The sequence below is a fragment of the Artibeus jamaicensis genome, unplaced genomic scaffold, assembly GCF_021234435.1.
Source record: "Artibeus jamaicensis isolate MK-2021 breed Jamaican fruit bat unplaced genomic scaffold, CSHL_Jam_final contig_519, whole genome shotgun sequence".
Classification (NCBI taxonomy): Eukaryota; Metazoa; Chordata; class Mammalia; order Chiroptera; family Phyllostomidae; genus Artibeus; species Artibeus jamaicensis.
The window spans coordinates 47,487,553-47,497,649 of NW_026521871.1; the positions used below are offsets into that span (position 1 = coordinate 47,487,553).

General features: G+C 40.6%; 1 protein-coding gene across 21 annotated transcripts in view; it reads right to left on the reverse strand.

The window, feature by feature from the left end:
- Positions 1–9,762, reverse strand: part of LRRFIP2 (LRR binding FLII interacting protein 2) — a 101,334-nt gene extending 91,572 nt beyond the window's left edge. For all 21 annotated transcript variants that reach the window (XM_037148272.2, XM_053669415.1, XM_053669413.1 and 18 more), the window contains exon 1: positions 9,458–9,762. The gene's annotated coding sequence lies outside the window, so the exon portion shown is untranslated. The remainder of the gene's footprint in view (positions 1–9,457) is intronic.
- Positions 9,763–10,097: the final 335 nt, after the last annotated feature.

The following is a 10,097-nucleotide window of genomic DNA, read 5'->3' on the forward strand; positions in this document are numbered from 1 at the left end:
AAGGAAGAGCAAGAAATTGAAAACTTATTTGAAAAAAATAATGAAGGAGAACTTCCCTAATATGGCAAAGGAAATAGACTTCCAGAAAGCTCAGAGTCCCAAAGAAGTTGGACCCAAGGAAGCACACACCAAGGTGCATCATAATTATATTATCCAAGACCAAAGATAAAGAGAGAATGTTAAAAGCAGCAAGAGAAAAGGAAATTACCTACAAAGGAGTTTCCGTAAGTCTATCAGCTGATTTCTCAAAAGAAACCTTGCAGGCAAGAAGGGGCTGAAAAGACATATTCAAAGTCATAAAAGGCAGGGACCTGCATCCAAGATTACTCTACCCAGCAAAACTTTCACTTAGAATGGAAGGGCAGATACAGTGCTTCCCAGACAAGGTCAAGTTCATCATTACCAAGCCATTACTATATGAAATGTTAAAGGGACTTATCTAAGAAAAAGATCAAAAATATGATAAACTCACAACTACCAACAACCAAACCTGAAAAAAACCAAAAACCAACTAAGCAAACAACTAGAACAGGAACACATTCACAGAAATGGAGATCACATGGAGGATTATCAGAGGAGGGGGGAGAATGGGGAAAAAGGTACAGGGAATAAGAAGCATAAATGGTAGGCACAAAATAGACCTACCATTTGGGGGAAGGTTAAGAATAGTATAGGAAATGGAAAAGCCAAAGAACTTAAATGCACAATCCATAGACATGAATAAGGGCAGGGGTGGGGGGATGCTGGTGGGAGTGGGGCACAGGGCGGAGGGGAGTAAAGAGGAGAAGAAAATGGGGCCAATGTAATAGCATAATCAATAAAATATATAGCTTTTAAAACTCTGGATGAATGAATTTAACAAAGTTTTAAGGATATAAAATGTACTCAAAAAAATCTGTTGCATTTCTATACACTAACAATGAACAATCCAAAAAGAAAATTAAAACAATTCCATTTACAATATCATAAAAAGAATAAAATACTTAGGAATAAACTTAGCCAAAGAGGCAAAAGACTTGTATACTGAAAACTACAAAACACTGCTGAAACAAACTAAAGAAGACATAAATAAATTTAAAAAACCACCCTGTGTTCATGAATTAAAAGACCTAATATTGTTTAAATGTCAATACTACCCAAAGAAATCTACAGATTCAATGTAATCTCTATCAGATTCTAATGACATTTTAAAATATATTTTTCATGTTTAATTTGAGAGAGAGAGAGGAAGGGGCGAAAAGGGGGAGACACACACACACACACACACACACACTGATTTGTTGTTCCACTTATTTACTCATTCATTAGTTGATTATTCTATGTGCCTTGACCAGGGTCGAACCTGCAACCCCGATGTCTCGGGACAATGCCCTAACCAACTGAGCAACCCAGCCAAGGCCCCAAATGACATTTCTGCAGAAGTACAAAAACACATCCTAAAATTTAAAAATTTATGTGGAATCACAAAGTGACTACAAATAGACAAAAACAATCTTAAAAAAAGAACAAAATTGGAGATGCCACACTTCCTGACTTCAAAACTTACTAGAAAGCTACATTAAGCAAAACAGTGTGTAACTGGCATAAAAGCATAAAGAATATTTTCTGGGGCCCAGAAACAAACCCTGGCATATGTTCAAATGATTTTCGACAAGGGTGTCAAAACCAGTCAATGGGGAATGGATGATCTTTTCAACAAACAGTGCTGGGAAAACTGGATATCCACATACAAAAGAATATAGAATACGCCATCTATAAACACTTATTTATAGTGAATCAAAGAAATAAATGTAAGCTAAAACAATGAAAACTCTAAGAAAAAATATACATGAAAACCTTTATGACATCAGATTTGGCAATGATTTCTTGAGTATGATACCAAAAGTAAAGGCAACAAAAGAAAAGGTAGATAAATTGAATTTCATCAAAACTTAAAACTTTTGTGCATCAAAGGACACTATTAACAGTAAATAAGCAACCCACAGAATGGGAGAAAATATTTGCAAATCATGTATTTGGTAAGGATTGAAATCCAGACTATACAGAGAACCCCTAAAACTCAACAACAAGGAAAGGAATTAAATAGATATTTCTCCAAAGATGATATACAAATGGCCAATAAGTATTATGAAAAGATGCTCAATATCACTAATCATTAGGGAAATGCAAATCAAAGCCACAGGAGAGACCACTTCACATTGATAATGGCTATTTAAAAAAAAAAAGACAGAAAATAAGTGTCGATGATGTAAAGAAACTGGAACCCTTGTATTAATACACTGCTGGCAGTGGTGTAGCTATTTATGGAAAATGATATGGAAATTGCTCAAAAAATTAAACACAGAATTGCTATATGATCCAACAATTCCCCTTATGGGAGAAGAGAGGGAGAGAGGGGAGGGGAGGAGGAACTTAAATAGATATCTATACACTTATGTTCGTAGCAGCATTATTCAGAACAGCCAAAGGCTGAAAAACACATCAAGTGTCCATTGACATACATGGATAAACAAAATGTGGTATGCACAATATACAAAATACAATGGAATATTAATTCAGCCTTAAGGAGGAGTAAAATTCTCATACATGCTCCCACATGGATGAACCCTGAGGACACTGTGCTACATGAAATTATCTGATTCCACTTATATGAGGTACCTAGAATAGTCAAATTCATAGAGACGGAAAGCAACATAGTGGTTACCAAGGGCTGTGGGAATGAGGACTTATTGTTGATGGGTAGAGTCTCAGTTTGAGATGATGAAAAAGTGCTCGAGTTAGATGGTGGTAATGGTTGCACACCAGTGTGAATATACCTAATGCCACGAAATCGTACACTTAAAAATGTTTAAATGGTAAATTCTGTCCTATTTTACCACAATTAATTTTTTTCCAAGTTCCTAACCCACACCTCTATAGTCAGTTAGTACTGGACAGAGGAAGCAGGCACACAGTGGGCTACAGAGAGTCTATCCAATACGCGGTGTTGGGACAACTGCACAGATGAGTGCAGAACAATGAAATGGGACGACCTTCCCACATCACACACAGGATGAATTCAAAATGAATCAAAGACTTAAAGGTTGGACCCAAAACCATAAAAATCCTGGAAGAAAACATCACAATCTCTGACATTGCTCACAGAATTTTTTAATCAGATATATCTCCCCAGACAAGAGAAGCAAAAGAAAAAATAAACAAATGGGACTACTTTATCACATTAAAAAAAAACAACCTTTGGAAGGGTAGCAAAGGGTGAGTTTGGTAGGACAGGTGGACAGTGACCACCTCATCGCCGTGACTACCCACTTAGACACAGTGACATCCACGACAGGGGAAGAAATATCTACCCTAACACTGATTTTCTTTTTAGTCCTATAATCCTTGGGTCACTTAACTGAAATACTTTTTAAAAAATTATGATAACATGTATGCTTACTGACTGTACTGTTTGTTGTTATGATTTAAATCATTTAACAGGGAAATAAATATTTAAACATCCTAATCTTCTACATACAAGATACTGTATTCTCTTGAACTTAGAAAACAGAGAGCCAAAAGACTGTTCCTAGCGGTTAACATGTTTCTACTTAGGAAAGTGGGGGATGTTGAAAGAATAACAAAGCGGATCAGAACAAGTAACTTAAATTAATTTCCTAAAGCAGTAGAGATATGTATGTTATATCAAAACTAGTTAAAATGTTGGTGTTCATAATGAAGGAAAAGAAGATATGCGGGGCTCCAAGTGAAAATAATGGAAAAGATGAACCAGAAATCTTTTTAAAAGGTTTTACTATCCCACTTCTGAAAAAATAAGAACACCCTCACATGCACTTTTACGAGGCCTTTCCCAGTCCGTCTTTTCCACTTTCACCTGTGCTTTGCTCTAACTCATTTTTTTTTCTTTTTTCTTTGAAGGAGGGGGAGTGAAAGGCTAAAACAGGGAAGAGGGACAACAGGAATAAACCAGAGATAATAGGAACAGAGAAGAAACGAAAAAAACACTCCAGTTTATTTTTTTCTCCTCCCATTGAATACTAAAGCAATTGAAACTTCTAAGGGCAAGGAAAAACTGAATCTCCTGGAGTCATAACCTAACTTAAAGCAAAAGAAAGGATGCAGCTTTTGCATCTGTAAATTAAGTCCGTGCGCCAAATTCTTCAAACAACCTAGACTGCAATACAGGCTACAGTTAAATATGGTGACATGAACCTTGGTCCAAAGGGTGGAGCACTAAGCTTTTTTACAGCTTTCTAGTCTAAGAAGTGAGTAAGATTAGTTAAAGAACTTTAAACTCCAATGTTTCATTCCCTGAGTATACAAAACACCAAGGTTTTTATGAGAAAGCACAGGGTACAGGCAGCTATGCTGGGAGAGAGAATCTGTTAATAACCAAGAGTCTGAAAAGGGAACTTCATGATATTTGGACACAATAGTGAAACAGTTCTATGAGAAGAAAAGAATGAGAATTGGGGAAGAAGCTAACTTCTCTGTGTGAATTCAAAATAATCCTGCAAGACAGTTCAATGCTCCCAGTGTCCTTTTGATCCCAATGACAAGTGTGAAAGTCTCTGAATTTGACTATTTCAACTAGGGGCATGGCCTCCCTATGCCAGTAATAGTAATGTTTTTGCCCTGTTGTAAAACACATAACTGATTCTTGGCAAACATGCTCAGAACCAGTACATAATATCCACACTGATACAATCCTGTGCTCCTGCTTATACACATTTTTCTAAACAACTTTCCTCATTAGTTTCCCTTGATCATGCACTTCCTTTAAAAAGGAAGACAAGAAACTAGATCCTAGGATGTGCATGCTAAGCAGATCTTCACTCCAAAATGTAGCCTTAATCTTCCGAAGGCAAATGTCTTTATAGGCTCCTCTTCTGTGGCTGCCACTTCTAAACCGCAGGCCTTCCTCACTGGCAGCGGGGCCAGGACAGATTACACTCGTGTGGTAAGTTCTATCAGGCAAGCTTTGACAAGGCCTCAAAATAGACCAGCCAGGGAAACTGCCACTCACAAGTTCCAACTTCATCATAACACATTAGCCCTTAGCATTTTTTTTTTTTTGCCTCTAGTGTCTCTCATGTTAAAAGGGCAAAGATTCCTCAACCTCTTCCTAGTCAATGAGTGAGCTATATAACATAGAAAGTAAAAATTTTAAACCTCCTTTATTCTGCTCACAACCATGCAGAACAGCAACGGAATCTGTACCTACCTCCTGCCTTGGAAATTAACCCATCCATAGCACTCTGGTTTGCCACAGGATTTTTGGACCTCAAACTCCACAGAGGTTCATTTCATTATCAATAGACCAGGAGGAGGGAGATAAAGGAAACACGAGGGTTACTTCTTTCCCTGGTGGCTAACAACACAGTAGCAGACTTCAGCAGGGCAGAAAGTTAAAGTATATACAATGTAAAACAATAAATAAATAAAAATACTTAAACTATATACAATGTTTTAAATTGATATTGGTCATAAAGTCCTAAAACAATCAACCTACTACAAAAGGCATCCATTTAACTATTACCAAATATAAATGGAGTGATTTGTCTATAACTACACCAGTCTTTAAGCCACAGCATTCTTATCTTTACCACGACAAAATTTAAGTACCTGTCACTCCACAGTGTTTTATAAAATATAGTTACAGTATTTTTCTCATGGAGTAGAGGATAAAGAATACAAGTAATTAAGAGCTCCTTTCTCCTTCTTCAAGGTTAATAAAGAAGCCAACTTCTATTATAAAATAAAGTCCAATACAGGACTCAAATTCATTTTTAGATTTCACAGCTAAAGTCCCAATCCCACAATCACACTTTCAGAAATACATTCCATACACATACTCATGGATAGTGCAGAGACTTATATGTGGGTTGTTCATTACACCAATGTTTGCAGAAAAGTAAAAACTACCTAAATGCCTAGGAACAGGGAATGGTAAAATAAATATGGAAAATGAATAAACCATGGTTCATCTACACTAGGCAAGACATCTAATCTTTAAAAAAAATCATATGGGAAAAGGGGGTGAGGGAGGAAGAAGAGAGGATCGGAAGATAAATGGTGATGGAAGGAGACTTGATGTGGAGTGGTAAACACACAATGTAGAGATGACGTATTACAGAATTGTACACCTAAAAACCTACATAATTTTATTAACCAAAGTCACCTCAATAAATTCAATTTAAAAGTTTTTAAAAATCAGATGGAAAAATGTGCGAATATAGAGAGAGCTCTAAGACATATCAGGGGTAATGAAAGATATGGGACATTCCTCATAAACATATGTGATCACATATATAATAGGAAATTGGAGAACGGTAAGCGGGAAACCATTAACAGTGGTTGAGTGGATTAGAGGTGGGAGAGTGAGAAAAGGCTAGAAGTTTATTGGAGAAAGGAGACTTCCTTTTTACCATATAACATTTTCTTTCTAAATGTTTTACCAATTTAAAAACCTCATGCAAAAATCCACTAAACCCATAAAGTGAGCATTCTCCTTCCATGTATGCCATTTCCTCCCTCTTCTTAACCATTTCGACTCTGACCTACGGCTGCCCTGACAACCGGACGAAAACAAAGCATACATACACATGCAACCAACCTCCGAGTTTCTTCAAGACCCAGAATCCTCTGTCCCCCAACCCACCAAAATAAAGAAATAACAGAACAAATGAGAAAAGTATAGCATGTGATAAACCCAGTTTTTAGCCTACTGTTCGATTCCTTTTAAGTCTGGCCCAATTTATTGTAGGCCAAAAAGTTTTAAAAGTGCAATGGGCAACACACACACACACACACACACACACACACACACACACACACAATCATGTCCACACGCGTCCTATTATCTTAAAGGGAAAATAGAGGAAAAGGCAGTTATTTTACTCACAGGATAAATTTGCTCAATTTCTTTATTCTGAAGTTTTAGAGTTCTGAACAATGGTCATTAAATCTACTTATTATTTGCAAACTGGACAAGGTAGTATGTTTTCCTGGTTAAAAGACCATCTCTCCATTCAAATTCTCCCAAGAGAAAGCAACTACTTATACCTAGAAGGAAAGGGCTAGGAAAGGGTCTCTATTTTGTAGGTGCAATGATCTTATATTGAGGACAGAGAATTTTAAATGATCCTCAACATTCCCAGCACATCGCAGGGAGCATTTTTTTCTACCCAACATCAATACTGTTCCCTTTTACACTAAGAGCAGGGTAAACAATTCACAAAGAGCTTTTCAAAGAAACTGCTCCCTCCCTCTCATTTCTAGTAAAGATATGTTTTTGGTTTTGTTTTGAGAGGAAAAAAATCTACTTTGTCAAATATATTCTCCCTATCAATTTTTTCTTTCATTACAGAGATGCTTAAATCCCGGCCTAAAAAGGCTTCTCTTCCAAGACTGTCAGTGATGGAGATGGTGGTTTCCACAAGGGATTTTCCGAAAGGGATTCTCTGTTCATGGGGAACTGAAATTCTTGTGTCACTAACAGCTGGACAAAAATCAAAAGCAGCATCAGGGAACACTCTGAATGTAAGAATGGATAACCTAGGAAACCAGATGCCAAACTTCGGTCGAAGAATTAAATGAAATTTGATAAAGCAAGACCATGAGGATAAACTTACCATTACTTTATCACTGATAACTAACTAAAGTTCTTCATAAATGAAAACAAAGTAAAATAAGCTGAATTCCAGAAAACAAGGCTAAGAGTATCAAGAACTCTGTGATTCAGTGATTTCGCTGAGCAACATTTTAAAAGCCAAAATGTCAAGTTACATTTCATCATAAAAAGTTATTTCTAGTCTAAAATGAATGCATTACAATAATAAATCACAACTTCAGTACACACTTTCTTCTGTACCTGACCTTAAATAAGAACTCAGTATACATAGTCTCATTCCACATCATTTTTAAGGATACATCTGCAAAATGAGTGAGACCTTTCACTCAAAAGACTACTTCGTAACCTGCAGATGCTTTCGGTGAACTCTACTTTTCACCGATGTGTATTTTGTTTCTAGAGCCCTTCATTTATGGGTAAAAATATCAGTAAAAATCACAACAAGCCACTTGGGAACTAACATCCAAACATTCTGCAAAAGTTCTCTTTATTTCCTTACCATACTTCATGACAATAAATGTCCAGCAACAAACCTAACAAAGTGAAACACAAGCCTTCCTATAAAATGAGTGAAGGCATCTAATAAAACAGGCAGTAACAAACTTCCAACTTTCCTCTACTCCAATTTTAAGATCCATATCAATGATTCACCAGGTAGTGACCTAACTTCCTAAATGAATCACACTTTCCAACATTTTCATTCTTCATCAGTTAAATACTAGGTCATCAGCATCTCTGTATTTGTTAAACAGAACATGATGTTGGTAAAACAGGGTTAATTCTGCAAGGCTTCCAAACCACAGCAAACCTCAAGTTCCTGCCAACTGACTCTTATCTGCTACACTTTGCATTCTCCAAAAACAGATTTATCCCCAAAATAAAATGTTATCTTGAAAACGAGGTTATTTTAAACATTAGGGACGCCTACATCCATCCCCCGCTCTCCATCGCTGATGTCATCACTGCATCCATTCTCTTCCCATGGCGATAAAATAATGGCCACTCTGTTATCCTCATATATATCTTTTAGCCAATTAACCTACTCTATACAGTTTTTCTGTTTACAGCAGAAATGCTGAGTCATTAAATGGACACCCAAAGAAAATGAGCTACAAACTGCTAAAGTTGAGGATAAAATATTTCCCTAGCCCCATCTCAGCTGCCTGATATTTGTATCTCCCACGGGGGGGAAGTAGAGCAAACACCTGAACTCTCCCCATCCCCGCCCGTAAGAAAGAAAAAGAGGTGGGTTTCCTTAGGTCCCCCGGCTTCCTACTGGATATCCACAGGCAAGAGAAGCAGGCCTGACTGGACTACAGAATTTAACAATCTGGGTGTGAATAACACCCCTTATTAGTCAAGCATGAAGCATGACACTCCTAGTAAGCGCCTGTTATGCCCGCGCTTCAGTTCGGGTCAAGGAGGCAGGGAAAAAAATGCCAAAAAATGCTACGCCCTCCACTGGCCTGCCACCGTTCCCTGGGGTGACTGCCTGGGGACAGCACCAAGAGAGCGACTGACGTCTGGGAAGGAGGGGAAGGCGCCACGAGAACCCGAAGCGGAGGGACAGAGCCCAAAGTAATTTCTCCTACAATGGGAGTAACACCTTCCCCTCACGCGGACCGAGGGTGCGCAGTCCAAATCGGGCGTGAGGCCGGGGACAGGCGGTAGGCAAGGAGCGGGGCGGCCGGGGGACCCCGCCAGCCCCTGGGAAGCCCGGCCCCCCAGCAGGGGTCAGCGGCGGCGCCGACCCCGGGCTGCAGAGGCCGGGAACAGGGCCCACGTCCCTACCCTCCCCCGGGCAGCGCGAAGAGCAGCCCTTACCTGCTTCTGGGCGCGGGCTGTGGCTGCGGCGCAGCCCGGGAAGGGCCAGAGCGCGGCTCGCCCGCCCCGGAGCCCTCCCAGACGAAGAGCAAAGGGCGAGTGGCACGGAGGACGAACCCAGTCCCAGGTCCCCGGCCGGGCGGGCCGGGCTGGACGCGGCAGCTCCAGATGTCGGTGGCCAGTCACCCAGTCACGCCGGTGTGTCTTCTAGACTCCGCGGCTCAGACAGCGGGAACCAGCCCCCGGGAGGAGCCGCAGCCCGAACCGCAGGCGGAGGAGTTGGAGGAGGCGGAGGAGGCGGAGGAGGGGCGGGGCCACAGGGTCGGCGACCCGCTCACCCGGAAGTAGTTGTGGTCGCGGTGGCGCGCGCTGTGGGGTGGGTTTGATCCAGGCCGGGTGCAGTGCACCCGGCTCTCCCCCAGCGAGGTGCGCGCCGCCGAGGGGGCGACGCTCCGACACAGCAAGCTCGAGGGGCCGCGCAGGAAGGTGGATGGCAGGGCGCGGCCACCGGGAGAGTGGAGCCCCCCGGCGGCCTTGAGGTGGCTCCTCGGACTCCTCCGAGTCCACGGTTCCTGCCCAGCCCCTCTGCCCCCAGGACCAGGGCTGGGTATGTGAGTTGATCCGTGTGCCTGTGAAAGGG